This window comes from Paramacrobiotus metropolitanus, unplaced genomic scaffold (genome assembly GCF_019649055.1).
Source record: "Paramacrobiotus metropolitanus isolate TYO unplaced genomic scaffold, Prichtersi_v1.0 Parri_scaffold0000005, whole genome shotgun sequence".
NCBI lineage: Eukaryota > Metazoa > Tardigrada > Eutardigrada > Parachela > Macrobiotidae > Paramacrobiotus > Paramacrobiotus metropolitanus.
The window spans coordinates 2,493,656-2,518,998 of NW_026570225.1; the positions used below are offsets into that span (position 1 = coordinate 2,493,656).

The following is a 25,343-nucleotide window of genomic DNA, read 5'->3' on the forward strand; positions in this document are numbered from 1 at the left end:
TCAAAACGTTTGCAATAGCTGTTGGGCATAATTACTCTGCATGCGTAGAGAGCGGCTTTATCTTAACTGCCAAAATCAATAGCACTACTCTGTACAGTACAGTTATTATGCCTATACAAGTACAGATATGATTGCTGTACGATCATGTGAATTATTTTATGAGCAAGAAAAAAAGTTACGATGCAAACTGCTGACAAGGATGCCAGAATGGCAGGATTGCATATAAACTATGAGAACCAGAAAAGCAAATTTTAAATACAAATGAGCCGTTGAATAACTTCAAATCCAGTTAAAAAAATATAAACAAATAAAGCTGATTTTTCTCACGGGACGGTACTAGTACTAGTGTTGAGTCGGTAGCAAATTTACCGCCTGAAGTTAAACTGAACACCCAATCCATTCATTGTCCTAGCCGAATTCATTGCGGACATTGATCCCACACTGGAATAACAACACCTGTGTTCCAGGAGGCGCCATCCTAACTACAGGGCTAGTCCCTTGTGGTAGGGATTCGATTGGATGGCCGGAAGCTGCCGCGACCTAAGAAAATAAAAAACCATTGCCACAGGGGCAAACGAAAACATGCGTTGTTGATTGACTTACAACGACTGTTTTGGTCTGGTCCAGTGGCAACTTCTTCGTTGTACAACGGAAAAACGATTGCCATCTTGTGAAAAAGCTCAGCAATCTGAAAAGAAAACAAATGGAATCCTTTTAAAGCCATTCCAGTAAGAAATAAGGTGGGCTGTTAAATCCTGTCTGGGCTGTGCAGTTTGATACGACTGAAATAAAATTTGCGTTTGACGAGCTCTTTATATTTTTCAGGTTACTATTCGGTAAGCGCAGTAACGAACGAACGGACGCACTCAAGGATCAAATAAATCAGTTAGCGCAAACCGCGAAGGTGACGGCGGTTTAAGTCGTCATTCGGGTCTGTCATCGCGATTAAGTTATGGAGTTGGAAAATGCCGGCCTCTAAGCTCGTGTTCGCTGGCACCTGACGAGTGCGATGGCGGCGGTGCGGTGCGGTGCGATGGCCGCGCACCATCTCAAACGGCCGCCTCCACGTGTTAACGATGACATAAATCCTCTATTCTCACCTGAATCGGCGTCCGTTAATTTCCGTAATTATTGTCGCCGAAGTTACAACCGAAAAAATCAACAGCCGTTGACGTACGAACAGCTGGACGAATCTTTCTCAAGTTACAAACTTGCATCACCTTACCATCGCATGCTGTCGCTAACTGCAATATGCTCCAAGTGGGTATCGGACTCGTGCTGATTGTCGAGTGAATCTCCCTGAGACAGCGTTTGTTCTCGTCGAGGCATAACACGGGGTGACGCATCTGCCCACAACATAAATATCTTCAAGTTACGAAACCATAATACAGCAAAATATCCACTCTCCCAGCAGTAAAACAAAAATGCAGAACATTCAAAAACATACCAAGCTTTGAATCCCACCGACCACAAACAACCGAAAGTTATTAAGATCATTCAGGTCTTTTTGTAATTCCAGCAACACAGAATGATGTGGACTTTCTTGACCGTGCTGCGAGCTTGTGTGGAGCTGCTGCGGTCAGTGCCAGTGGTCACTCTGCGGATCTCCGCGCCTTCCTTAAGCTTCAGTTCTTTCCGTAGTTCATTTTTCAGATAGTCAATAACGCGATCTATACGAGGAATCAAATCGGTATCGCCATTTTCCGCTATTCCGTACTTCTCCTCGATATCGCGAAATGGATGGTCACCACTGCTGCCGCGATGGCCCTAATAAATTCCCAGAACTTTGCAAATCAGTGACAACAAAACGATCGTACGACTATATAAAGACATAAAAATTAACTAAGTATGATTGCTGCAGATAGTTGCCAATTTTTGAATTCTGTAACGGGCGAGCTGACGGAGAAAGCCGATCTCTGATCATCATCCAGGTCTACCGCACCGCGGCAAACAACTGCTACTCAGAATTCACAAAACGGTACCAACGAAAATTACTTTAGGCAACATGAAGCATCATGATATTTATACGGGACAGGAATTTTATCACAGTGCTTGAACTGACAATTTCAGTGTTACGTACATGTCGGAAGCGTGATACAAAATACGACGATCTCTCTTCCAAAGATTTCGAAAATGGTTTCCCGTAAAACCTGTGCATGTCGATGTACTCGTAAAATCATGATGCAAAGTAACATAAACGCCGCTCTTCAGTCCCCACAGAAAACCGTAACTAGCGAGGTGTCTATAACTAACCAAAAGGAAAGCTTCTCTAACAGGCTGGTATGAAGCGGGAATCTGATGTTGAGTTAGGTAGTTTCAATTTGACTATCCCGTACGATTTAACCCGGTCGACACCATGCATGCCAATTGGCACAGTGGCGAGCTTCGCTTTCTGTAGCCGAAGAACATGCAATATGAGACGTCTGCACGATTTTATTGTAAACCAGAGATGTTGAGAAACATTTTAAAAAGTTAGACACCAAACAATCCAGTACTGGTAGAGACCAGTGGGCGCCTGAAGTTCACCAAAACCGAGCCGAAAGGGTTCGCCGAGGTCTCAGCTCCCGGCCCAAAGACTCTTGCATCAGAAAATTATGCAAAAAAACACACGGCAAGTTTGCGTAGAACCTCGTCAAAAAATGAGCAAGTCATACATGCATGGGTGGACACCGTCCGTCTACGGTCCTTAAAAAAATCTGTGCCAGATTTGACACGCATGGGTTTGATGCTATTGTATGCCGAAATTTTAAAAATTCTGCATAAAATTACTGCAGTAAGGTAAAGATTGTCACGAACAATCAAAAAACCACACTAAATCAGCTCGTTTTAACGAAGATGACTTAGTGGTCATCGAAGTGACCACTGGTCACCCAGGGTAAAAAAATCGGAAAAATTACTTACTATTAAGTAGTATTTGTATATCAGTACTGAAAATGATGCTGTATTCGACAAAAACATTGCTTATAAAAGCTGTTTCCTAGATTTTTCAGCGCTCAGCTTTGATATCCAAAAATGTGCAGTAAAGATATAAAATCAAACTTTTCTTAGATGGTTTCTAATGTCGTATCGGATATGGCGCGAGCATGACCGGTAGGCAGACAGCTTGAGCCTTTTAAACCGCTTATATGATGTCTGTTGCTCGCAGATATTGAATTATGACGCGTTTTATCTGTACTGCATAGTGAGCATACTTTGCAGAGCTAGACGAAATCTTTTCTGTTATTCGCCCGCCTGTGTTTGTAGATGTTGCTGTGTAACTCGCTTGTGTTTTCAGCTTCTCATGAACTTACGTGAATTTGTGAAAAAGTTTTGTTACTCTTAACGTTTATTAGGAGCATGCCGCTTACTGTAATCCGGCCTGCTTATATAATTAAAAAAAATTGCAGAGCTTGAACAGGAAGTGTACAAAACAGGTAAACGCTAGCAGAAAACTCAAAAGCGTTCAACACCGCATATACGAAGACGTCCGGTCAGTTCACGATTATTGTCAATTTCTGCAACCGGTTTTGCTGTCACAGTATTAGTGGATTGTGTGCAGATTGTTGATCCGGGTTAATAATAATAAAACCTAATTGTAAATCTAGTCTGCCAAAACTGCTACTTGGAGTGGACACGTCCCTATACAGTACTGAGTGCTGTCCAGTTTGTGGCCTGGTTGCCGGTCGCAGGGTACGTTAATAAGTTCTTGCACGTTGGCGATAGCTTTTAATTTAATTTAATTTAATTTAATTTAATTTAATTTAATTTAATTTAATTTAATTTAATTTAATTTAATCTAATTTGAGTCAGTGCAGGTAGCCCATATCCGGCTAGGATGACATCTAGCATGGGATTTTAAACCTGGCTGGAGAATCGCTAAATAGAGTATCATCAATGAAAGGGAAAAGGACATCAATGAGAGAGACACTATACAAAAAATACGATACAAAAAACAATACACCAAAAAGCGATTGATCAAAAACGAATTAAAAGAAATTAGTTACGTACAGAGCGCTCTTAAAACAGCCAAGCGTAGGTAAACCAAGAATATCACTGCCGTAATCGTTAACTTTATCCAGAAGTTTTCCCAGTCTCCAGGATAGCGTTGTCTCCCCACACTTCGTTGCCACTCTGGTCTTGATGGTCACTTGATCGGCGTTGCGCAAGCTGTATGGTTTCCGTTTCGGTCCAAGATCGACCATATCGGTACGGTACGCTGGTACGTTGAACGGCACCGGGTGTTTAATCTTGTACAGCCAGATGGCCTCCTGGTGCCGCCACCGCGTGAACAGCGGGCGAATTCCAAAACGATTCATCAGTAGATTCACTGGCGTTTTCGGGTAGTTTGCAATTGCTCGAACAGCGTTACGGTGTGCAACCGCAAGCTTCTCGCGCAAGGACACAGACGCGCTGCTCCACACTGTAGAACAGTAGTCGAGACGAGACTGGACGAACGCGTAGAAAAGTCCAATGCGTTGAGAATCGCACAGACCGTCTTTCGCACGATTTATGAGAGCAATTCCATGACTAACACTTTTCTGGACCTTATTAAACTGTTCGGTCCATTTTAAGTGCTGATCAATTATCACTCCCAAGTGCTTAACGGATGTTTCTGGTTCGAGCTTATGACCATTCAGCACGACTGCTGGTTTTATCTTCTCATTACTGCGTGAAGAAAAAACATACATCAACTTCGACTTCTTCTCGTTAATGACAAGGTGGTTAGCGCTCAACCACTCTATTATTCCGGGGAGTGCACTTTCTAGCTTAACTGCTGCTTCCGCCTTGTTATCGGCAGTAACATAACCGATGGTGTCGTCCGCAAAGCTTTCTAGTTGCACATCACCGAATCGAGTTTTCAAAAAATCATTAAGATAAACAGAGAAAAGGTTCGGGCTAAACAACGATCCTTGTGGAACACCCGTTTTTACTTCCGTCCATTGTGACATATTTATACGCTTTCCATCTCGGACTCGCTGCAGCCGGCCGCTCAGGTAGGAGTGAAACCATGACAACGCTGATGATTTTACTCCGATATCTCGGAGTTTTATCAGCAGCGTATTGTGACAGACTGACGGAAACGCAGCTTTTAAATCAAGGAACAAAACTGCAACAGCTTTTCGTTTATCAACGGCCTTTTTCCATGCTTCCGTTACTTTTAGCAGCAGCGTTTTGCACGAATGTCCGTTGCGAAATCCAGATTGGTTAGGCGACAACACGTTTCGTTCTTTTAAGAATTTAACCAGCTGCATTTGTGCTGCTTTTTCGAATACTTTTGACAGATTACATAACAGGGAGATCGGCCTCATCTCATTTGCAGATGTCGGGTTGGGAAATTTTGGCAGTGCTATCACGTCTGCCATTTTAAAAATAGTAGGGAACGTATTCTTAACAAAGCACTGGTTAATTAAACTGGTCATAGGAACGACCAATAACGGAAAGATTTTATGTAATAGATTCTGCGGTATTCCATTCGGACCGGCGCTTCGTTTTTTGGACAAAATTTTTTGGAAGATGTCGGACACAGTTTCCGCTGTAACAGTTTTGAATTCAAAAACAGCTGAGGCGTTTTCCTCAGGCACACATGTTGGTGTGGGTTCAGTGCCATGCTCACCCATGCGAGCAAACGTTTCGTTCAGTTCATCCAAATCAAATGGGACATTATTATTAGGCTTGCTTTTGTTTAGCAGCTTATTGATTTCGCGCCAAACCAGGGCGGAATTATTGCGGTTTTCCGAAAAATAACGCTGCTTGGCGTTTTTGATCGACAGATACAACTCGCGCTTCAGATGTTTAAAATGCTGATTATTACCTTGGAAGTCCGACGTATTTTTCGACATTTTTTTACGTTTGTAAGCAGCATTTTTGTCTCTTATCAAGCGTAAATTTTTTCATTAAGCCACGGAGCATCTCTTTTCGAAATTCTTTTTGATTTAATAGGAAAGCATTTATCGATTATCGCAAATAAACCGCTAACAAAACGACCAACTTCTTCATCGACATTATCGTAATCAACATAATTGACATACTGACTGGTAAATTCCGCGACTTGTGTACGAAAGTTATCAAACGTCGTCTTTTTCCTGTCTCGAAAAAAAACATATTTGTGCTCTAGTTTTTTGCATGGGTATGCAGAAACTGTTTTGCACAGCCGATGATCTGAAAATTCTACGTCTTCTGCGTTACACGACCGGTACGAATTTTTTGGATTGCACCATATATAGTCAATCTTACTGGTGCTCGACAAAAGGGTATTGTCAGATTTTCTCAAGCGCTGATCAACTCGAGTGTATCCGACCACCTTGTTTTCAAACGAAAATTCATCGACAAATTCGGTTAATAAACGCAGATACGGGCTGGTGGACTTCGACGAGCTGTCAATGTTCAGGTCTCCCATAACAATATGATCGCAGTCCGGGTACTTGAGGAGTACCTCCCGCATATGTTCAAATAAAGCTTTATTTCTTCAGCATTAGAATCCGGTTGGCGATATACAGTAACAATGACAAGTTTTCTCTTCGAAATTTTGAGTTTAAGCCACAAACACTCAAAGCCTTTACTGCGAAATTTACATTCAATGCGGTCAGCTGGGATATACTCAGGTACATAGCTCACAATACCGCCGCCAGAAGATTTACCGTGAAGGAAGGCCTATCACTTCGAAAAATAGTATATCCAGGGATAAAATACAGCTGTTCCGGATCCTTACTACCGAGGTGTGTTTCGGTGAGGGAGAAAAATTTAGAAATGCCGTCGTCAGAACACAGATACTGAGAAATCAGGTCAAGTTTAGCATAGCCAAAACCCTGCACGTTCAAGTGGCAGAACTCCAAAAGATGATCATTTGATGATACCATGGCTTACACTGGATGGTTTTCGATGATGTTGGTATCAGCAGATTGAGAAAAACTTAACTGTTAATCTGCATCGTATTTCGGTGGAATTAAGCTAAAAATAGAAGAACTACACCTAAAAAACCTAACTGGCTGGCGGGATTTAAATTAATCCGTCAGCCAGTGAATAGCAGCTCAGCGAAGGGAACAGCGAATTCATCAAGCGATAAATCGGATGGCGACACCGTACTACTCTTGACACCCGGCTTGGGGCAAGCCAGTTCATGCGGACGTTTCAGGTTGCGCGCTTCCGTTGGGAAGTGGCCACCACCGCACTCGGATGACTGTTGTTTGGCGCTCTCACCAGAACTAACAGAAATCGCACTCAAAGAGCGTGCAAGCTTTTTATCGCACAACTCACCTCCAGGCGTTGGAGTGCGGAAGGGGCGCTCTGGCACAGGAACGGGGCCCGGCTGCCGGTGACCTTTCGCGCTTTGCCCTCTGCCCGTGCCACGCTGTCGGCTGCTACTGCGGGATGATGACCCGGAATGACGAGACTCTTTGTATCCAGTGGAGAGAGTGTTCGATGGCTTCTGGGAGGATAAACCGGCACGAATGAACTTTTCCACGATGCAACGCACCCCGATGCGGGTAAGGAACTTCAAGTTGTCTGGAAACTGAGACGACTCTCCCAGGGTCAGCAGAATGGATCTGGTTGTGACGCCCTCCGATTCCAGTTCCTCCAGGCACGTCTGGTCCAGCTTTAACAAATCCACCACTCTGGCAATCGGCTCGTTGTCGGTGAACAGGTGAGCCTCCAGGAGCTGAAGGGCACGGCCTTTGTCCGTGCCCATTCGGTGTTCCTCGAACACTGGTTACGGTTTGCACGGATGCGTCCTTTACCGGCTTTGGTGCGGTGGTTAATGGCATCTGGCTCGCCGGAACTTGGGGGGCACCGCATGTTCAAATATCCCCTCGGGGTTTGAACAGAACTGGTTACCGCCGCCGGACGTGCATAATTCGATCCAACAAAACATTAATTTTTTGGAGTTAATCGCTGCTTGCATTCGCCTAATAATTTGCGCCCCGTATTTACAAGGGGCGAAAGTGTTGGTGCTGTCCGACAACACGCAAACTGTTTCGTTCCTCAACAGAGGAACGACTAAAAACCTGGAGGCCCTTAAATGGCTTAAGCGTGTGTTTGCAGCGAGTGTAGCCCATGACTACAGGGTCATGGCTACACACTCGGCTGGTGTAAAAAATGTGGTGTCGCGGATGCTCTCAGCCGCTTAACAGAAGCTCTGCAGCAGAAATCTCGCTTTTTTGAATTTTTTAAAATCAGTTTTCCTGGCCCTAAATTGCCTTTTTGTGGCTGTTGCAGTTTCCAAACTGCGCCGTAAATTATCCGATCTCCGGATTAAATCGATGGCAATCACCACATCGAAAACGCGGGCCTCGCAGTGGAAGACTTTCGTGACCTTCTGCACGCAGTATAAACTGCGCGCCTAGCCAGCTAGTGAGGAAACTGTAGCCCTCTATATTGCGCATTTGTCGAAAACTTTAGAATTTTCAACAGTTAAAAATTATGTTGCCAGTTTGATCTCGTTTCATACATTTAACAATTTTATTCCACCCGATTTAAACCATTTCTCTATTAAGCAGGCCCTGTCAGGCCTGCAGCGCATTCGCACTGAACTGCCAAACAAGCGAGATCCGCTGTTGCCCGCGGATTTGCTACAAATCTATGTGCATTTAAGTTCTGTTGACAAAATATATCGCCGCTGTTTTTGGGCCGCCACTGTGGTTGAATTTTCCTCACTTTTGCGCAGCGCCAACCTTTTCCCAAGCAATGCGGGTTGTCACCTGCTCGCCGGTGACGTTGAATTTACTCAGCAAGGCGCATTTCTGTCAGTTAAAGTTTTGAAAACAGATCGCTTTCAACAGAAAACGATCACCATACCGGTTTATACACTGGGACAGAAGAATCCGCTTTGTCCTGTTACGGCATTGCGCAGGCTGCTGGAATCTACACCAAGCACGCCCCAAAGCGCCCTGTTTTCCTATTTTGATAATGGGAAAATAATGCCCATGTGTTCTAGCATTTACAACAACCTTCTATCCTCGTGCGCCCACCGCGCCGGCCTTCCCGCCTCCCGCATATCCGCCCATTCACTACTCAGTGGAGCCGCAACATTTTCCGCATCAGTGGGGATATCCACCGCATCACTAAAAGCCCAGGGACACTGGAAAAGCGACTGCTATCAGCAGTATGTGCGTCGGGACGTCGACTATCGCCTGGAATTCTGTCAAGCCATGCGGGAAGCCCTTCGCTGAGCTGCTATTCACCATCCAGTTGCCCTTCTCTATTCATTTTGCCTTTCTGGCTTCCGATTTTTTTCTTGGGGGTTTTTGGAGGTTGTTCTGCCGTGTTGTTGTTCGGTTAGCGATAATAAAATCACCCCCTTTGTGAAATCGTAGCGTCTCACCAAAATAATAATGGGAAAGATTACGCCGGTTATGTAAGTCTTATTGTACGGTGATGACGCGTCTCTCTTGTGCAGTGTATCGTGTTCATGTCTGTCTTGAATGCTGGTTGTTATCATGCCCCTTCTGTGCCTTGTTAACCTATCAGGATCCACTCACTAATGTGAGAATGCATGCCAACAGCCAGGCGACCATATATAAGCATTACCGTATGCACGTGTCTACCGCGTTTAATTGTCACTGCAATGTTGCTGTAACTTGCAAAATTTTCTTTTTTCTCCTTCCTTGTTCAGAGGTTGTTCTGCCGTGTTGTTGTTCGGTTAGCGATTATAAAATCACCCCCTTTGTGAAATCGTAGCGTCTCACCAAAACAATAATGGGATAGATTACGCCGGTAATCTAAGTATTATTGTACGGTGATGACGCGTCTCTTTTGTGCAGTGTATCGTGTTCATGTCTGTCTTGAATGCTGGTTGTTATCATGCCCCTTCTGTGCCTTGTTAACCTATCAGGATCCACTCACTAATGTGAGAATGCATGCCAACAGCCAGGCGACCATATATAAGCATTACCGTATGCACGTGTCTACCGCGTTTAATTGCCACTGCAATGTTGCTGTAACTTGCAAAATTTGGGTCTCGTCGTTCCGGGTCATCATCCCGCAGTAGCAGCCGACAGCGTGGCACGGGCAGAGGGCAAAGCGCGAAAGGTCACCGGCAGCCGGGCCCCGTTCCTGTGCCAGAGCGCCCCTTCCGCACTCCAACGCCTGGAGGTGAGTTGTGCGATAAAAAGCTTGCACGCTCTTTGAGTGTGATTTCTGTTAGTTCTGGTGAGAGCGCCAAACAACAGTCATCCGAGTGCGGTGGTGGCCACTTCCCAACGGAAGCGCGCAACCTGAAACGTCCGCATGAACTGGCTTGCCCCAAGCCGGGTGCCAAGAGTAGTACGGTGTCGCCATCCGATTTATCGCTTGATGAATTCGCTGTTCACAGCTGGCGAACTGCAGTTAAATTGTGTAAGACCTTGTCAGGAGAGTACGCCCACACTCTGCTTGAACATCTCGAGTATAATGAATTTTTATCCAATGCGGTGTAACTTTGATGACAAAACAGTAATGGCGTTTGACCACGATTTTCGACATTCCGCTAAGGAAGAACAGTTTTCGCTTAACGATTTCCAACAGCGTAACAGTATCGGCGCTAAGCACTTTCATGCCGGCAACCGCCGTGACGCGGTAATCAGCAGCTTTTTCGCGGGCGCGGTGGCTCGATTACGAGCCGCTACAGATTTGCCTGTTGTTTTGCCTTCCAAGAAGGTAACTGCCCCCGTTCTGCAGCTTCCTGCTCTTTCAACCACGTCTGTGGAGAGTGTGGTAAGCGAGGGCACAATTTCCGTGAACATCGCGACACCGGACACACCGGTGCCGGTGCTTCTAACCGAAACGCAGTTTAACTGTTTGGCACCGTGCAACTCTGGCAACTCAGAGTCAGCCGGTCTGCCGTCTGAAGAATTAATGGAATTTTGTTGTTTGACCCGGAATTATGCCAACTGGGTCACCGAGCTCTTTGGCGTCGATGACGCTGATTTTATTCTAAACGGTATCGTGAAGGATTTCGTATTGTTAATGACTGGAATGCAATCGGGCCAGCCGATTGCAAGAATTACCCAGCGCTCTTAGTGACGAGACGAAGCCTGTCTTGGATAGGCTTTTTCGCGAAGAGCTGCAAGTAGGTCGCATTAAGGAGCAGAAAGAGAAGCCTCTGCGTATACAAGCCATAGGAGCTGTCCCTAAAAAGGAGACTGGCTCTGTTAGGCCTATTAGTAGGCTATTACTGATTGCAGTCGTCCTATTAATAATTCTTTGAATTCTTTTATTGAGGCTGAGCCATTTTGTTTTGAATCTATTGACGATGCATTGCGATTAGGAACACCTAATTGCTATTTCGCAGTAGTAGATATTAAAGCAGCTTACCGCTCGGTGCCGGTTCACCCGACACAGTGGCAGCTGCAAGGTTTTCGCTGGGCGTTCAAAGGAGAACCTGAAAAATATTACGTCGACCGATGTTTGTGTTTCGGGTTGCGAATGCACCGGCAATATTTCAAAAAATATCGCGTGCGCTAGCAACAATAATGCGCAAGCGTGGGTTTTTAGTGGTTTGTTACTTGGACGACTTTCTATTAATTGGCAAAGATTACGAAAGTTGTAACGCGGCATTACTGTTCTTTTTAAATTTGTTGACGAGGCTTGGTTTTTCTGCCAAATGGGAGAAAGTAGTTGGACCAAGCCAACGCATAACCTTTCTGGGGCTAATTATTGACTCCGTTTTTCAGCGGCTGGAGGTACCAGTTGACAAGCTTGAGAAACTGTTGTGTTTGGTTAAAGTTCATCAAGAGGCAAAGTTCATTTCAAAAAAAAGAACTGCTGGTGTTAGTCGGGCACATGTCGTTTGCATCCAAAGCGATTTACGGTGCCCGTACTTTCTCAAGAATTTTTATTGATGAACTTTCTCTGCTGAAGAAGCCTTGGCATAAGGTAAAGGTCAACCGGCTTTTACGCCACGAGCTGCTTTGGTGGGAGCAGCTCGCTTCCGATTTTAACGGCCTTTGTCCGTGCCCATTCCTCGAACACTGGTTACGGTTTGCACGGATGCGTCCTTTACCGGCTTTGGTGCGGTGGTTAATGGCATCTGGCTCGCCGGAACTTGGGGCACCGCATGTTCAAATATCCCCCCTCGGGGTTTGAACAGAACTGGTTACCGCCGCCGGACGTGCATAATTCGATCCAACAAAACATTAATTTTTTGGAGTTAATCGCTGCTTGCATTCGCCTAATAATTTGCGCCCCGTATTTACAAGGGGCGAAAGTGTTGGTGCTGTCCGACAACACGCAAACTGTTTCGTTCCTCAACAGAGGAACGACTAAAAACCTGGAGGCCCTTAAATGGCTTAAGCGTGTGTTTGCAGCGAGTGTAGCCCATGACTACAGGGTCATTGTACTGCAAGCATTTCTGCAACATTCAGACCGGCTGAAGCACCACAAAGTTTGTTGTAGTACGTGCTCCCTTCGACTTAACTTGTTCTACCGATCGCATACTGTGCCTGATGCTGTTTTCCTAGATCCCTGGGTGTCAAATTGGTTTTTGGCAGTATGCGCAGCATTTTATGTCGTGTTCACGGTATGCCAGCTCAGATAGGTGGTTTAGGTCATTTTTTATTTGTGCTGACCACTGGTCATCTTGCTGACCATTCGTCTCATTCAGTTGCATAACGCTTTTTGAGGTCTTTTATTTAAGTTACACCAAGTTTCGATGCGATTTTTCTGTTAATTGCTATTTACATTAAACTGTACTGTGCCTTTTGGCTCAGTTCCCATGCGTGCCATTTTGGCATCGTGGTTCTCTGCTTGACCTATGGTCACAAAAATTCCACAAAAAATTATTTTTCTTAATTGAATTATTTGATCGAGGAATACCAATTTTCGAATCAATATTCCCACTCCTTCTGGTACCCGGCGTTGGTGGGTTAATTGGCAAAATCTGAAACCTTGGCACTCATCAGCTGATTTTATCAGGATTAATCAATAACCAATTTTTCACCCAGGCCTTTTTCAGACACGTCTGGTGTCTCAGAGTTAAGAACGATAATTATTAACAAATCGATAACAAATTAAAAGCCCTACGTTCGTGTGCACTCCCTTGAAAGCAACTTTGGCGCTCAATCGACTAACAGCTTCATTAGACATCAATAGGTCGAAACCACAGACCATCTCCTCAAATCTGCATTTAATTCTCTCATTTTCCAGTGCAAATCGATCGAAAAAATCCCGTGCCTTTACGAGATTAAGTTGCAGATATAAATCAATTGGGACTTTTCGAAACCACTTCAAATTCAGACACAAGTTCTAATACAAGTTAGCAACTTGAAGTCAACCATGTGTTTTAAGTTTAACTTGAGCACTTATGACTTTTCGAAACGCAGCAAACCAAACTGAAGTTCATGAATTTTCCTAACCGTCGCCTGCACGCGGTAGCGGTGCTGCCTTACGAAAATTTGATGACTGGTTTCAGGATCCTTAGGCATCACTTTAGCTTTTCACATCTCATGAAAGTTTAGACTACACCCATGAGAAAATTCTGAAGTGTTTTTTGATACCACGGGAGGAAGATTTGATGGAGAACAAAGGTTTTTATCCGTTCTTAAAATTACCATAGGGACCTACGAGCTAGAGCTACAAGTGGTGGTGTGCGAGTACTCCGCCGTCCATAGGGTACCATGCTAATTTCAACTAAACCTTCAGGGATTCATTGTGAACAGAAACGGCCTTCCGTGCATTCAAAAAAATTGCTAGATTTTTCTCTATCTTTTACCTTACAATTGCCTAGTGTTCGCAAAGAGGTGAAGTAATTATGACAGCACAAAGCTTTGCAGCGTCTGTCTACAGCCAAGTGGGTAACTGCCGCACCCAGCGGTTAATTGGTGTCAGTTCCACGACAGAAATCAAGAAATCGGTCCTCTCCGTTGATCACCGTTAGTGTCTAAACCATTACAAACTAAACTTGCGGATAGGCAAAGAAGTTGCAGAAAAATGTTTTTTCTTCTAAACATTTGCTATAGTTCAAGTTTATAATTCGGCCGTTCACAAACGGCAACAATCTGAAAGTAGCTCAAGTTGGAGGGCCTTCCAACTTGAACTGAAGCTTGGAAAAGTTCATTTTTGCAAGTTCAAATTCATGTTTCGAAGGCTCGAGGCATACCCTCCGCTACTTTGATGACTTGAACTTGATTTTAAACTTGAACTTGAAGCGTTTTCAAAAATTCACAAATCAATCTCGTACCATAATAAACTATTTACAACGCTAATAATTAATGTTATCCAAACGGTGCATATTTACCGTCATATTTCAAAGGTAAGTAAATTTAGCGCTTGTCATAAACTAAACATCTCCACTACAATCAAACAGCAAGAACGCCAACACCTGATTTAATTATTAAGAAAACATTCTTCAGTTTTCTGTGCAGATAATTATGGACAAACGTGAACGACCACTTGAGCAGTCAATGACTTACCTATGACAAGGTGGCCATAAGGTCAATCGAAGAAAATCACGGTCACTGCCAGATTTCCGGTGCTATTTTTTCTTTGCTAAGGTATATTCATACTTCGCGTATGCGCATACAAAAAACAGAAACTTGCGACAGACAAAAACTTCCAAATATATATTTACAAACGTGTATGCGGGATACATGTCGAAAGTCTGCTCTGTTGAATGTCTGCGCATACTTCGCGAAGTCTGTCGTAATCATTCATGCTTTCACACATATCAAGATACTAGCGGCGGTGCCGCGATGACGTAGAATCGGTCAGCCAGCTCGCAAAATCGAGATTATAATATTTGCAACAAAAATTGTTAGCATTTCCTTCCAGGGCCAACGTTAATTAACGCGCTTAAAACCAAGAGCCATTTTATCTTGCCGGCGTCACTATTGAAGTACGATCGATATCCATCCCGCACTCCAGATGTTACAAATTGTGGAATGTTGGTTTTTTTGATAATTCGGAAGAGGACACTATGAACAAATTTTTCAGCAATAATTTTTGGACTACTACAGTACAAATAATGCATTTATTAACTGGAGAATAATAATAACACAAGATTACAGTAATCAAAACTGAGTAATTGATGCCTGCATCGTAACTATGTAAATTTTCCTACTTTGTACGATAATAATCATTCGAAAGCTGATTATTATTTTGTTCGCATAATATTGGCTTCCTGTCGGTTAACTTAAGTATTGTTCAGAATTCAATATTATGCGAATAAAATAATAATCAGCGTTCGAGTTATTATTATATATACAATCCTAACTCCGCCGTTTTTTTTCTCCCTTTTCCTCCAACACTGTCCGGCGCAGAATTTCGTTCGATAGCTTAAAAAACGGCTAAAATCCTGTAGTTTGTCCCTATAACTTTAGTTTTTCGACCTTCTTTTCCTTCGAATTACGAAACACGACCAAAACGAATTTTGCTGATTGGCTTATCATAAAGTAATTATTAGTGGATTGGCGGAAATGCGCATATTTCGAGCGGAAACTGCTGACACAGCGTGGCAAACTGAGACATAAAAACTACGGTACATCAGTAATCAGTAAAACTTAATACGCCTGTTTGTCGAAATTTTGTAACTGGCAGAGCGATAGTACTCGTACATTATCATTTCTTTGGCGGAAAGAGGAAAGGGCAACAGTATAACGCGATTAACTGTAAGCCAACGGGTAACTTACATATAATGGAAACATCATTGCTGCGTCTTAGATTTTGGTAGAAAGTTACTTGAAGTTCCAGACACCAAATTTCATGAAATTAATTGCGTATTTTTCTGCTTATATGCACAGTGACTTCGGTTTTCGCACGTGACATTTTTTATTTTAACAATTCGCGGTATGCTAGTGATTATTAGTGGAGGAAGAATTATTTTGAGTGAATTACTATTATTATGGATTATTAAGGATAGACTGGTTTTGCTTCATCCCAGAGAAGTTGTAACTACATTTTCTAGAACAGAAAAAATGCTTTTAAAATGAGAAGTCTTTTGAGAAGCAAAGAACAGAACAGAAACCCAAATCCGTCTAAACCAAAAGGTACCGCGGGTCCAAAACGACGGAGGGTGCAGCAGCACGGTTCGATTCACGTAGCTGCCATCACAGTTTCAATCGAAGCATACCCAACCGCACGCGGGCTGCGTATTAGGTACCGCTGCAGCCGTGCGCAGGCGACGATTTCATGAACGCCATGCGCAGCCTGCAGGTAGCGTGGTTGTCTGCTCAAACTGGTCCACCGATGCAGGGACCATTTGCAAAACCTGAAAACCTTGATTTACTGGAAGTAAAGTTCGGAGAGTTTTACGCGTATTGCATTCCACTGCCGCAATGGAATTGGTCGTCCTTGGTACCATTGGAAAGAAAAAATTATTCTACACACTGGGTTTTCTTGGTTTGCGATATAGTCATTCGAACTCCAACGCTCAGTGATTTTCTCCGTAAGAAGAATTAGTTCCATGTTCAAAACTTGTATCTTCCTAGCTTTTTATTCAAGATTTTTCTGAATAAACCCAGTGTGTGAAATAATTTTAAGTTCCATTTGAAAACATCAGACCTGAAGATGTTCCATCTGGTGCTTGGCTTAGATTTTTTAATGCTCACACAACAGAAAAATTTATCGTTTATGCTATTAGTGTTGATTTTGAAACTATGTCTATTAAAAGCGCGATTTATGAGCTTTCTAATGAACCCATACACTCCGAAAACAGCTCAAACCAAGGTGCACAAACAATTTTCGAAGTAGCTATAAAATTGGTATTTTACAAACTGGTCCATCGCCTTAATTAAATAAATTTTAGCAATACGGACGATTTACTAAATTGTTTTCAGGTATGGAAATTTCGGCATTTCGGATGGTTCCGTAAAAATAATAGTCAAATTCGGACGCAATACTGACAGAATTTATAGCAATGCGGACAGTTTTAAGAGCACAGAATTGAGGCCGGTTAAACACGGAGTTAGGGATTTTCGCCGGTCAGACAGGGGTAAGTGGTTCCCCGGTGAGACAGAGGGTTGGATTTTGCCGGTCAGACAAAAGGGCAGGGTTTTTCGCCGGTCAGACCAAAGGGTAGGATTTTCGCCGGATAGACAAAAGGAGTATGAAATACCGCCGGTCAGACAAAAGGGAAGGGTATTTCGCCGGTTAGACACAGGGTAGGAATTTCCTCCGGTTAGACTGAGGGTAGGATTTTCGCCGGTCAGACACAAGGTAAGGATTTTCGCCGGATATACAGAAGAGTAGTAGTTCGTCATATGACAGACTTTACAGTAAAGTTTGCTAATCAATAATTCCATAATCATTACATATTAACAATTATAGAATAAAACAATCAAAATTCAGTCCTACATTTTCCCGACCGAGGCCGGAGGCCGAGGTTGGGCTTTTTATTACAACGTATCGTACAAGTCCGTTGTGTACTTTGTACGATATTCGGTTTGCCACGTACAGAGCTCTGTTCAAATAATGTCCAGAGCATACATTGCAAATACATCCAAATACAGTACATCTGAAATGTTTCCAGAAACTAAACGTTTCTTCAAAATTTCTGAGCATTCATACTTAGTACTTAGAAGAAACATGTATGTCAGATATATATTTCGGATGAATTCATACTCCAAAGACAAAGTTTTGTATTTCGCGTGCATTTCTCCAAATAAACGAAGTATGAATAGAAGTATACCTTAAATTACACGACTTACCGGTGCACTGAATGTCTCTCCCGATTGTGTTATCAAAGACGCCATTTGTCTGGAAGACGTGTCCAAAATAATGACTCCGTGATACAAATGACGCCTTTCATCCAAATCCCATCGATAATGCAGCCTGCAAATGAGAAAAGGTTATAAAAAACAAGAGTGCTCTCACACAGCAAGGATCGTCGGTGGCGATTGTCAGGAGCGGAAACACTAGAGTAATTTTCTCCGAAAAATACGTAATTCTACAGATGCTTTGGCCCTCTGGTTTATTAAGTGTGCTGTGTCTCTCCAGTGCTTGATTGAGATGAAATTAGTTTTATTCAAAAGAGCAATACAAATAGTACATAAAAGTTATGTCAAGCCATTGGTGTAAGAAGATTTCGCTTTTTTATGAATTGTTTTTAAAAAATGGGTAGAGATGGATGATGTCCTGGAAAAAGAACTTCCAATTTTCCTATTTTAAAATTAAAATTATAGTTATTCAAATAAGTATGTTAGTGTTTATCAGGTTACTGTTTCGGAAAGAGGGGATTGTTTCTCGTTTTTTCACTGTAAAAAAGCACCGACATTCTAGTGACCCTGTCTGGCCAGGGGGCGAAAAGATTTGATACTCCTCACATTTGATTCTCATGAAACGGGGTAACAAGTTTTTTGAAAACATTATTAAACCATCGCTTCGAAAGCAGTCCTGGTTCAAACGCGTGTTTGAAAGGGCAACCATCCACCTACAAATGCCAGTTGAAATGGGGGTTGTTGCTGCACCCTGGCATGAACAAAAAAATTGTAATCAAAATACTCAAAATAACAAAGTGAAAAACTTGTGATTTTTTAAAAAAGTCAAAACGTTTGTTCAGCGCATAGCTTCTCCAGCGCAAACACCATGCCAACAATTTTTTCCATATCGAAAAAGGAAGTCCTTCTCTAGATAAAACAGTTTAAAAAAATTAAAATATTACGCACGAAAACAAAGTGAGACGAAGTTTCCAACTTTGCGAGCTGGGACATTAAAAATTTCGACACTTTTCGCTTCGCGCCATTGTTAACGAGGAACTCTCGATTTTTCGAAAAACGTTTTATTGGGTCTTGTAGATTATAAAATTGTCTATCGAATAAACCAAAGCAGTTTACAGTACGCGAAGTAGTTTGCGAGGGACAAACCAAAAGCGGAGAGGGCCATTTTGTTCGGCCACCCGGTACCTGCGAGCAGTTTTTAATTACTTAATGAAACTAACTGATATTAGAAATTTGGAATCATCTAACTACCGTAGCACCATATGCGGCCGGCGGGTGCTTCAGGTGGATTTTGTTTTAGTCTAGGGCCTCTAGCTGTTCTAATTACACAAAGGAGTCCAGACCTGTGCAGTTATTTTTAACTATTTAACGTAACGCGAGTTATTTTCGAGTTATCGAGTTATAACGTAACTCTGAAGCGTAACTCGCCTCCCCGAAAACTTAACTCTAGCGTAACTCGCTCAAAAATTGTATGTATTGTCTATGGTAGCGTAACTCGCTGAATAACTCGAAACTCGGTTTACTTGCATTAATAGCGTAACTCGTAGCGTAACTCGCACGCTCCCTATAACTCCTAACTCTAACTCTGGGTCAGTTTTCCATAACTGCACAGGTCTGTCAAAGGACTTAGTAAGTTTCCCTATTTTGCCTCCCGACCATTTGAAGTAACACACAAGTGAAATAGTTTTTTTGGATAGGAGATCATGCATACTATTCAGCGAAATAAATTAAAAGTTTCCTTGAGCAAAAGAATAAACAAAAAATGGAAAGGCTTGTGCCACTTACTCATAGCTTGCAATCCTTTTTTAACGTAATGGTTTTTTTCTCACTTCCTTTGGGAATTGATGATTCTCGCCGGGATGGCGCCCTGGGGCGGTTGGGAGCCGTGCGACTCAGGTGCGACGGGAAGTCATCGTAGGCACATAACAACAAGTGCTTATCCCGGCAATCTTTAAACAGCGCGCGTTCGCAAACTATGCTGTTTGTTAATTGGGCAGACACATGAAAATTCACAGAAAACCATCCTCTGCAAACGAGGAAAAAACGCGTGATAAAAATGTTTACAGTATTCTTAAATCAAGCGCCAGTGCTATGACCACGGTATTGCACCACCGCGCATATGACAGCACCCGAACAGAAACAGAGCGCATGCGTAGTTCTCCTGTTGGCGCACAGTAAAATCCCTGTCTGTTAGTGACGTCAAAATGACACACTGCCAGTCTGCAATCGCGGCGAGAATCACGAATTGCTTTTGTCGATATTTTAAAGTAACAACTGCAAATAGTATCCCTAATACTGTAGTGATTGCAAAACATTTTGAGAAGAGGTTTGTCATCATCATCAGAAGAGGTTTGAGAAGAGGTTTATGAAAACTTAAAGTTTTCATAAACCGTTTATGAAAACTTTATTCTTTCGCAAGACCACGATTTTTTCCTTTACCAATTTTCCCGCCTTGCAGTCGTTGCGCCCATGAAAACCATATTTTACGACAAATGCTGCCCACCAAAGACACTGAAGAACTTCTAAATAGGAATTATTTTCAAAGAACTTACCACTTTTTCACGGTCCGTGTGCTGCTTACCACTCGATTTTTGGCACCAAGTCACAAACAATTCCTATTTTCCTGACAAAGCGGAATGACTAGATCATTTTGTTTATTATAGAGTGACAATTTCTAAACTTGATACTATCTTGCGCTACATGAAAAGTGAATAGGAAAAATTTGACAAGTGGCAAAAACCATCCGGGAAAGCAGGCGTTGGAAATCTTCACCGATATAGTGGGTGCGGTGAGAAGCGTGTATATTACGTGACAAACGTGTTTTTATATAGGGGGAAAAACTAAAGCATCTTCCACCGTTCCCCTGTACTGCTGCCGTCACCCGACTGGAGGACGTTGTGGCTGAACATGGCGCTTACGTACCGCGCCAGTTTAACTGTATGTACTGCCGTAACGTCATACTCCAGGGGGGTGACGGCAGCAGTACAGGGGAACGGTGGAAGACGCTTAGTTTTTCCCCTTATATACACGGAATCTGTACATACAAACCAGTGACGTCAGAACCATCCGGAAACTGGCTTGTGTGTGGTCTGGTCCCGAATTCAAAGCGAATTTCGCTATTATTACGGTTGCTCAACCGCACGAGGTAGCTGGATTTAGTGGCCACGCGCACAGATACGGTACGCGAAGCCACCTCGAGAGGTGGAGTTGCTGTATCGCAACGAGATTCGCTTTGAATTCGGGACGAGGCCATATATATGGCTCATAAGGTGTATGAACCAGTGTTGGCCCGTTTCAAAATTTCGGCTCCCGGCCCGTTACCGTCCCGTTAGCCGGCCTTCCCGTCCCGTTAGCCGTCCCGTTTACCAAAACGCCGCCGTTTCCCGGCCCGGAGCCCGTTTTTAAAATTTTTCAAAAAAATTTAAAATGTACAGAGGGTGATTTCGCAATATGCTTCCAGCACGGACACAAAGTTGCAGTAATTCTCTCCCCTGTTCTTTCCTTCACTTCTTGTCGCTTAAAAATAATTCAATATGTGCTTTATAATTCATCATTAGTTGAATTCGAAAAAAGAAGTAAGTGGCACTCAAAAGTGATTTCAAAGCGGAACGCCCAGTTTACCAAACTAAAACAAATTTTTGACGAGGAAATCTTTTTGCCAGTTTCCTTATTTCCTGAAATTTGACACAGACCATCGCACTGGGTGACGCGCAGATGTAGCTTCTTTATCCGGACGGGAGATACAAAATTCCGTGCTGCCACTTTTAAATATCGTAATAACAAAAAATCAAAATTTGGTAAAAAACGAAAACGAATGATGTTTGTTTTCCGAAATTATTTACCGGGACAATAATGCAGTGCATGTAGTCTCTCCCAGTTTTAAAACCACCGTAAATATCTATACTAAAAAGTCGCTTAAAAAACTCCTCAGGAAAAGCAGTCTAGATTTGCAGCTCGGGGAGGAACGCAAGGGGAACAGTCAAAATGGCTATCTTCCAGTTCACGAAGCTAACACAGCGTACCAGTGCCTAGAATCTCACGAAGCCAGATGTTTTCTGAAGGCCACATAATGTAACAGTTCACTAAACCTGGCACCCATAGATTATGATTTGATGACGATTTTTAGCAAATTTTTAATGGAAACCATAGGAAAACGTTTAGCGAAATGTTACAGTGTTGCGCACAGACCCTTGTCGGTTTGCAAAATCCCACCGTATTCAAATTTGTTTCATATTTCTTAAAATTAATCTGTAATGATCGCTAAGAGAAAGGGCTTTCAAACTTAACGGCTCTAAGAATAACATATGCACGGAGAGGATGGCAATAAAATCATAAATAAAGTGGAAGCATATTGCAAAATCACCCTCTGTAGTACAGATAATAATATTGGGCCGTCGAGAGGTTCGATGTAGGAGGGGGCGCGCGGTCGCGCGCCAGTTCGAAAATGCCTCAAAAATTAAAAAAGATCGTATGAAAGTGGTTCACAAAAGCCACTTTCTACGCTTTCTTCGGTTATTTTCGGTGCGCCAATTCGATTTTTCCGCGTCAGCGCCAGTTATGCCAGCTCCCGGCGCACTCTTTTCTCGTTTTCCCGCTCCGATAAGGGGGGGGGGTGCGCCCTCGCGACGGCCCTGATAATATAATATTGATTAGTAGACCCCGCGCAAACTGTGGTGCAGAAGTAGACTGTATCCAGTAGATAATGTACAGCAAAATTAAAAACTTGCGGAAACCGAATTTTTAATGAGCAGAATAAATTAATTCGAATTTCTCATATTTTGCTCACTTCCTAACAAAATTGAAATTACCTAAAGAAATGGCTACATTTCATAGTTAAAGCTTGCCCTGTCACTTTTGAAGATCCATAAACTGATAAATATCCAAAAAATTATCAAACAAACACAAAAGGAACAGGAAGTAGACGGTGCGATGCGGATCTTACACGCATTCTACTTGTTTCAACAATTTTAGTTTCCACTGAATTGATTTGTACTAGTATTACAATTATTATATAGAGCAGAAGATACCGGGTTGCTAACATGTAAAAAGCTCGAGTTTTCCAGCCCCCAGCTTCAGTGTACAGGGTCTACTAGTGCTTACAGTTACCGTAAATGCTAAGGGTGGGCCTCAAATTCGACGCGAATCTCGCTATGGTACGGTTGCTTAACCGCACGAGGTGGCTGTTTGCAGTGACCGCGCCTACAGATACGATACGCGAAGGCACCTCGCGAGGTGGGAACTGCTGTATCATCACTAGATTCGCTTCCAATCTGAGACCCACCCTAACTACATCAGCCATTAGGCAATCGTAAATTCATAACATGACTGTGATTTCGTAATTTTTATCTGTAAGTTTTTTTTATCAACGGAAACGGGAACGGGATTTTTCCCGTAAGAACAGCCGTTCAGTTCCCGGCCGGTTCCGTTCCGTAAGACGTCAGACCCGTTCCCGTTTTTCTACGGAAACGGGTAACGGAACGGGAGACTTTCCCGTAATTTTCCGGCCCCGTCAAAAAACGGGCCAACACTGGTATGAACGAGGTGCGGCACGCGTATCTTATGGTTATACATTAACCCTCCAGCGGGCGGTACCCGAAGGAGTGCGAGTTTCCTTTTGAAAATTGGGATTTCCCGACGAAAAAAATCAATTAAGAAGGGGAATTTTTTGTGAGCTTGCGCTGACCATAGGTCAGCGGTGCTGACTATGTCGCCTTGCCAACGCCAATGCCCATGGAGGGTCTATAGCATAAAAATATTTAATTTTGTAATAATTATGCGAACAGAAATTAAGTAGAAGCAATTAGTTCATTAAATAGCACAAAAAAGTACTTACTTTAAAGCAGCAGTATAGAAGTGGTCAACACATTGACCACTGGTCAGCAAACACTTAAAAACTACCAAAACTCGTTTCCATGTATTGTGACCACTACTACAGGTAAAGAAATATAAAAAAACGATGCTAGTAGCAATTCTGCTTCCTGAAACTTTTATTACAGTCTCATAAGTCATATGGTACTGTGTACAAATACTAGTACTCTTTTTACAGTTTAGCATATTACACTGCTGCAGTACGGGCACGCCTAGTTGCTGTATTGCACGCAGTGGCACTTTTTCTGGATTCAACCGCGGGTGCCATTATCGGAAAAGCGGGGGGATGGTCCAGCTGCACTGGAGATTGGCGCCGATTTAGATATTGTTGGTCACTAGCACTTTTCGGAACGCACTAGCAACCGGATGTAACCCGGAAGAATATGCTCATCACCAATGTGCACCTTACAGTTTGCAATCGCCAGAGGCTGGTCAAAGCTCAAAATTCCCATGTGTTCTAAAGCTACCTCGTCTTTGTTTGCCCAAGCGGTACATGTATATTCGGCAGTCCTTGGCGACTTGCTCGATCTTCCGTTCCATCGATGGCCACCAACAGTAGCCTCGCGCTTCACCTTTCATTTTCCCGGCGCCCATCTGTGCTGCGTGTAGGTGCTTCAGTATCCTGGCACGATACTTCTCGGGAATAACCGTGCGCGATCCCCAGCACACACAGCCATTCAGCACACTGAGCTCATGCTGTACGTTCTTGTACGGTCGCATTCGATCGCTTACGGACTCCGGCAGCCGCGACTGATACACTGGCGTACTTCCTGGAGCTCCGCATCGGCAGCCGTTTCCCCTGCGATATCTTCCACGGACATGGGTATGTTTTCGGCACTTTCCACATGCAGCGCGCTTACTACGTTGTCCATCCCCAGGTTTGGGTATTTCTCCAGCTGCGTGGAGTGGAGCGGCAGTCGGCTGAAGCCATCTGCTTGACCAAACTTCTCGGTGCGCCGGTACTCTATGAAAAAGCTGTATCCCATGAGCAACAACGCCCACCGCTGAAGACGATTGGCCGTGACCACTGGGACACCTTTTCGCTTGCCGAAGACGCTCAGTAACGGCTTGTGATCCGTTAACAGCGTAAACTTCCTGCCGGTCACGTACTGATGGAATTTCTTACAGCCGTAGACTAGCGCGAGCGCTTCTTTTCAATCTGTCCGTAATTCTTTTCCGCCGCTGACAGGCTCTTGGACGCGTGCGCAGTCGGCCTTTCCGTTCCGCCGGGAAAACGGTGACACAGAACCGCGCCCACGCCATACTGCGACGCATCCGCTGCCAGCACCAACGGCACTGCGGGATTGAAATGCACCAGGAACGTTGCATGGACAATTTCTTCCTTGAGTGCCTGAAACTGCTTCGCACAATCTGTCGTCCATTCCCAGGGTGCGCCGGACTTTAATAGACGGTGGAACTGACTGCGCTTTGCGGACAGGTTCCGTACGAACTTGGCTTAGTGATTTACCATGCCCAAGTAAGCACGTAACTCACTGACGTTGGTGGGCATCTTCATATCCACCAGTGCCTTCACGCGATCCTGGAAAATGTGTCGCCCGCGGTGGTCCACCACAAAACCCAGATATTCGACCGATTCCTGCATGAATCTGGACTTCGACAGTTTCACGCGTAGTCCGTACTTCTCCAGGCGTTCTGACTCCGCTTCCAAGTTTCGCTTGTGTTTTTCGTCCGTCTTGCCCGTGACGATAATGTCGTCAATGTACACTGCCACGCCCTCACAGCCTTGCAGTATGCGCTCAATGATCTGTTGGAATATGCTTGGTCCGCTTGCAACTCCAAACGGCAAACGGTTGTACCTGAACAGACCCTTACGCGTGTTGATGATAACAAGCTGCTTACTTTCGTCGTCCA

The 25,343-nt window shown here is 43.6% G+C and overlaps 2 long non-coding RNA genes across 2 annotated transcripts in view; one reads left to right on the forward strand and one right to left on the reverse strand.

Moving 5' to 3' along the window:
* Positions 1-20,361, reverse strand: LOC129581305 (uncharacterized). The gene is made up of 8 exons (XR_008689483.1): positions 20,156-20,361; positions 19,389-19,629; positions 17,595-17,718; positions 14,364-14,864; positions 1,448-1,767; positions 1,226-1,346; positions 604-688; positions 1-540 (listed from the first exon to the last, which is right to left on the reverse strand). It is a non-coding gene; the product is annotated as an uncharacterized LOC129581305 (long non-coding RNA).
* LOC129581306 (uncharacterized) overlaps positions 9,561-25,343 on the forward strand; it is a 19,294-nt gene continuing 3,511 nt past the window's right edge. The window contains exon 1 of the long non-coding RNA XR_008689484.1: positions 9,561-10,068. This is a non-coding gene — a long non-coding RNA (uncharacterized LOC129581306). The remainder of the gene's footprint in view (positions 10,069-25,343) is intronic.